Raw genomic sequence first — 6,000 nt, forward strand, 5'->3', positions numbered from 1 at the left:
ACAACTCCACTCCTGCTTTTGATGATTTATGGTTGGACATTCGCATCTTTTCCTACCCATTTTTCAGTAATTATGGGTGGATATTCACATCTTCTTGCAGCTGAACACCTCCTCTCCCGCTAATGATCATGTAAGGTTTGATATTCGAAAATTTTCTTTCATGTTTTAAAGCAATTATTAATGGACATTCACACCTACTTGCAGCCGAACACCACCTCTCCCGCTTTTAATGATGTATGGACCGGCATTCTTACCTTTTCTAACACATTTTTCAGCAATTATGGTTGGAGAATCACACCTACTCACAGCCGAACAACTCCGCTACCGCATTTGATGGTGTATAGTCGGGATTTCTCACCCTTTCTGATCAGCTTTTTGCAAATTATTCTCTGACATTCACACCTACTTGCAGTCGAACAGCTCTGCTCCCGCTTTTGATTATGTTTGGTTAGATATTCGAACCTTTTCTTAACTGCTTTTTCACAAACTTTGGTCGGACGTTCACACCTTCTTGCAGCCGAACACCTACGCTTCCGGTTTTGATAGTGTATATTCGGGCATACGAACCTTTTCTTACCCGCTTATTACAAACCATGGTCGGACTTTCACACCTTCTCTTAGCTGAACAACTCCGCTCCCTCATTTGATTGTGTACAGTCGGGTATTTTAACCTTTTCTTACCCGCTTTTTACCAACTATGATCGGACATTCACACCGTCTTACAGCGGAACACCTCCGCTCCCTCTTTTGATGGTGTATGTTCGGGCAGTCGAACCTTTTCTTACCCACTTTTTAAAACCAGGGTCGGACTTTCACACCCTTTAGTAGCCGAACAACTCCACTCCCGCTATTGATTGTGTACAGTCAGGTATTTTAACCTTTTCTTACCCGCTTTTTACCAACTATGGTCGGACATTCACACGTTCTTACAGCGGAACACCTCCGCTCCCTCTGTTGATTGTGTATGTTTGGGCATTCAAACCTTTTCTTACCCGCTTTTTACAAACTATGGTCGGACATTCAAACCTTCTTGTAGCCGAACACATCCACTCGTGCATTTGATGATGTATGGTTGGGAATTCGCACCTTTTCTTACCCACTTTTTACAAATTATGGTCGAACATTCACACCTACTTGCAGCTGAATACTTCCGCTCCACCTTGTATGGTGATGTATGGTTGGCATTTGCACCTTTTGTTACCCTCTTTTTATACTGATTGCTGAAGATTAAGTTGTTCTTTCTCAAACTACAATATTTTTTTAATTGTTGAAACTTGATTTGAAGTGGATAAATAAGGAGGACAAACAGTTTTAAGTCACGCTGATAGAAGAAATTAATTTTATAGCAAAATCTGTATTTCGTCATATGTCGAGAGATGCTTATTGCTGAAGAAGTTCTTTCTCATTCTACAAAGTACAACGTTGTTTATCGTTGAAACTTGATTAGACATGAATAAATATGAAGGACAAAGCAGTCTTAACTTGGTTTGAGTTAATTAATTCGTTTTATAGGAGAATCCGAATTCGTGCTTATTTTCGGATTCCTGAAGAATGAGTCTGGTTCTTTCTCATAATACAAAGTTTGTTGTTTATTGTTGAAACTTCATCAGAAGTGAAGAAATAAATGAATGCCTATCAACAAATGTGGAATCTAAACTCTACTGCTTCCTCTAAAATAATTTCTTTTCTCAATTCAGAAATGTGTGTGTGTAAGTCACAACACCCGTGACACCAAAACGGCTTTCTTTTCTCTCTTTTCTCTACACTCTGCACTATGAGCACACACACCAAATCAGAAAGGCTTTTTTCTCTCTTTTCTACATTATGGACTGTGGGGACACAAAACCGCTCTCTCTTTTTTTTTTTGATTGTGTGCCAGGGCGTTGTCTCACGTATTAGATTATGCTTAAGATACGAATGGGTTTATCAGTCACATCAGAATCCATACATACTGATCCTCCCGTAATAAAATGGTCGGATCTTATCAAACACACTTTGTTTCTTGTGACAATCAAGTCAGCGAAACAGCGTATACACGTCAACACACTGAATCAAGTTTGCCACAAGAACTCATAAGTTTGGCAGTATTGCTCTGCCGTCAGCAATCATACACCCATTTTATTTTCGTGAGACATGTACAGGCACCTGTTCATCTACTGTTCAATCACTATGAATTAGTTTATCTATTATCAATAAGGATACTTCTACAACTACTATCAAAGTATGTCCAGACTTCTTATGTTGTCAGTTGCTATATATGAATAAGTGGGTAGCTACTGACAAGCATTAAGCATGTCACACAGCCCAAACATATAACATTTCAGGACACACCACACAGTTAACAACCACAGTGAAGTGTCAAAGCCCAAACATTCAACAGGACACTTACACAACACATTCAAATCAAACAGTCAGACAACATACAAGAACATATACCCCAGTCGGCATTGCTCCCAACCTATTTTCCTACAGCTCACTATGTGTGCGCACACCTTTATTCACAAACTCTTCAACTTATACTCTTTTACCGAAGCTGCTACAGCTCGATTGGCCGAATACCTTTAGATCCTATTTCGGTGAATTTGACATCTGCCTTACATGTAACAGATTAGCGGTTTAGCAGTTTTAATTTAGTTTGAGTGAAGGAATTCATTTTATAGCAAAATCCGAAATCGTGAAGAACTCATGAAAGTAAGCTTATTCTCGGATTCCGAAAACTTTAGATTTGCTCTTTCTTTTACTGCAAAGTTCAACGTTGTTTTTTTTCTTTAAATCTTTCTAGACATGGTAAATATGAAGGACAACACCACGGGAACACCACGGGAACAGCAGAGAAGAGCGCACCGTTCCCAGCGGCACTGCAGTACTGGGTCGATGCTTGGAGTGAACGGAGCAAGCTTCTTTTTCAACTCCTATTCTTAAAAATCCATTTAATATGTAGTCCTTGTATAGAGGACATATTAAACTGATAAGAACAGATACTACACTTGATCTTAGCCAAAAGGCCGAGAAGCGATAACTGTCCACTGTTTCAGGTCCGAGGGCCCTTGCTGGCACAATGCGCACTTGTAGCAGTGTTCTTTTTATGGCCATAGGTGGCCAGAGTGTCACGTTGCACCTCCGCCCACCCGCTGCACTGAGCACTCTTCAGCCCTTTTAAATGGTATAACTTTGCACTCCCGCATGCTCCAGCAAGCACCATTCAAGCAACAACTTTGCACTCCAGCTTCGAACATCGGCACAATCGCAACAAGTAAGGCGACTCTACTCAGAGAAGTCACTCTGCACAGTAAGAAGATTTCTTTTGCACAGACAGAAAGGGCTTCACCCGCAAAGGTAAAGCCTGCCAAAAATAGAAACAACTCATTAGTGCTGCTCTCCACGAAAGTCTTTAGTAAAAGGCGAAAGACTTGTATGTTATGAAGAGAAACCAGAGTACGATTATCCGTCACTGCGGGAGCAGGGCATCAGGCTAGTTGCCATAGCCACCTTCCCCATGGTGAGCGTTGCTTGGTTGAAACGCTTGCCCCTGTGCAATCGACAAGGCAGCAACAAAAACACCATGGGAACACCGTATTGAGGCTTTGTTCTGACCGCTCATTCGGTGTCGCGTTTCTTTCAAGCAATTCTCGCGGTTAGCCCACACTCGGCTCGCTCCCAGAGCCGTGTTAAAGTCTACTTCGCATTCACTCTCTTTTCTCAGCAGACTCTTGGGATTTTATCTATAAAATGAATTCCTTCACTCAAACTATGTTAAAACTGCTTTGTCCTTCATATTTACCATGTCTAGAAAGATTTAAACAAAAAAAAAAAACAACGTTGTACTTTGCAGTAAAAGAAAGAGCAAATCTAAAGTTTTCGGAATCCGAGAATAACCTTACTTTCATGAGTTCTTCACGATTTCGGATTTTGCTATAAAATGAATTCCTTCACTCAAACTAAATTAAAACTGCTAAACCGCTAATCTGTTACATGTAAGGCAGATGTCAAATTCACCGAAATAGGATCTAAGGGTATTCGGCCAATCGAGCTGTAGCAGCTTTGGTAAAAGAGTATAAGTTGAAGAGTTTGTGAATAAAGGTGTGCGCACACATAGTGAGCTGTAGGAAAATAGGCAGGGAGCAATGCCGGCTGGGGTATATGTTCTTGTATGTTGTCTGACTGTTTGATTTGAATGTGTTGTGTAAGTGTCCTGTTGAATGTTACATGTTTGGGCTTTGATACTTCACTGTGGTTGTTAACTGTGTGGTGTGTCCTGAAATGTTATATGTTTGGGCTGTGTGACATGCTTAATGCTTGTCAGTAGCTACCCACTTATTCATATATAGCAACTGACAACATAAGAAGTCTGGACATACTTTGATAGTAGTTGTAGAAGTATCCTTATTGATAATAGATGAACTAATTCATAGTGATAGAACAGTAGATGAACAGGTGCCTGCACATGTCTCACGAAAATAGAATGGGTGTATGATTGCTGACAGCAGAGCAATACTGCCAAACTTATGAGTTCTTGTGGCAAACTTGATTCAGTGTCTTGACGTGTATACGCTGTTTCGCTGACTTGATTGTCACAAGAAACAAAGTGTGTTTGATAAGATCCGACCATTTTATTACGGGAGGATCAGTATGTATGGATTCTGATGTGACTGATAAACCCATTCGTATCGTAAGCATAATCTATTACGTGAGACAACGCCCTGGCACACAATAAAAAAAAAAAAGAGAGAGCGGTTTTGTGTCCCCACAGTCCATAATGTAGAAAAGAGAGAAAAAAGCCTTTCTGATTTGGTGTATGTGCTCACAGTGCAGAGTGTAGAGAAAAGAGTGAAAAGAAAGCCGTTTTGGTGTCACGGGTGTTGTGACTTACACACACACATTTCTGAATTGAGAAAGGAAATTATTTTAGAGGAAGCACTAGAGTTTAGATCCCACATTTGTTGATAGGCATTCATTTATTTCTTCACTTCTGATGAAGTTTCAACAATAAACAGCAAACTTTGTATTATGAGAAAGAACCAGACTCATTCTTCAGGAATCCGAAAGTAAGCTCTATTTTACGAGTTATGCACGAATTCGGATTCTCCTATAAAACGAATTCCTTAACTCTAACCAAGTTAAGACTGCTTTGTCCTTCATATTTATTCATGTCTAATCAAGTTTCAACGATAAACAACGTTGTACTTTGTAGAATGAGAAAGAACTTCTTCAGCAATAAGCATCTCTCGACATATGACGAAATACAGATTTTGCTATAAAATTAATTCCTTCTATCAGCCTGACTTAAAACTGTTTGTCCTCCTTATTTATCCACTTCAAATCAAGTTTCAACAATTAATTAAAAATGTTGTAGTTTGAGAAAAAACAACTTAATCTTAAGCAATCAGTAGGGTAAGAAAGGGTAAGAAAAGGTGCAAATGCCAACCATACATCACTAAAAGGTGGAGCGGAAGTATTCGGCTGCAAGTAGGTGCGAATGCCTGACAATGTATGATCAAAAGAGGGAGCGGAGGTTTTCGGCTGCAAGGTCTGAATGTCCAACCATAATTTGTAAAAACCGGGGAAGAAAAGGCTCGAAAGCCCGACTATACACCATCAAAAGCGGGAGCGGAGGTGTTCGGCTGCAAGTAGGTGTGAATGTTCGACCATAATTTGTTAAAAGCGGGTAAGAAAAGGTTCGAATGCCCGACTATATATTAACCAAAGCAGGAGGAGAGGTCTTCGGATAAGAGTGGATGAGAATTTACAACCATAATCTATAAAATGCGGTGAAAAAAAAGGTGTGAATACCCCATAGAACACTAAAAGGTAGAGCGGAGGTGTTCCGCTGTAAGAAGGTGTGAATGTCAAACCATAGTTTGTAAAAAGCGGGTAAGAAAAGGTTCGAATGCCCGAACATACACCATCAAAGGAGGGAGCGGAGGTGTTCGGCTGAAAGAAGGTCTGAATGTCCATCCATAATTTGTAAAAATCGGGGAAGAAAAGGCTCGAAAGCCCGAC

The 6,000-nt window shown here is 40.2% G+C and overlaps 2 non-coding genes across 2 annotated transcripts; both read right to left on the minus strand.

The window, feature by feature from the left end:
- Nucleotides 1-2,833: 2,833 nt before the first annotated feature.
- Nucleotides 2,834-3,017, minus strand: LOC140286425 (U2 spliceosomal RNA). Its single transcript, XR_011911238.1, has one exon. It is a non-coding gene; the product is annotated as a U2 spliceosomal RNA (small nuclear RNA).
- Nucleotides 3,018-3,325: 308 nt separating this feature from the next.
- On the minus strand, nucleotides 3,326-3,439 carry LOC140286417 (U5 spliceosomal RNA). Its single transcript, XR_011911234.1, has one exon. It is a non-coding gene; the product is annotated as a U5 spliceosomal RNA (small nuclear RNA).
- Nucleotides 3,440-6,000: the final 2,561 nt, after the last annotated feature.

This window comes from Leuresthes tenuis, unplaced genomic scaffold (assembly GCF_036924035.1).
Source record: "Leuresthes tenuis unplaced genomic scaffold, fLeuTen1.0.hap1 SCAF_91, whole genome shotgun sequence".
Classification (NCBI taxonomy): Eukaryota; Metazoa; Chordata; class Actinopteri; order Atheriniformes; family Atherinopsidae; genus Leuresthes; species Leuresthes tenuis.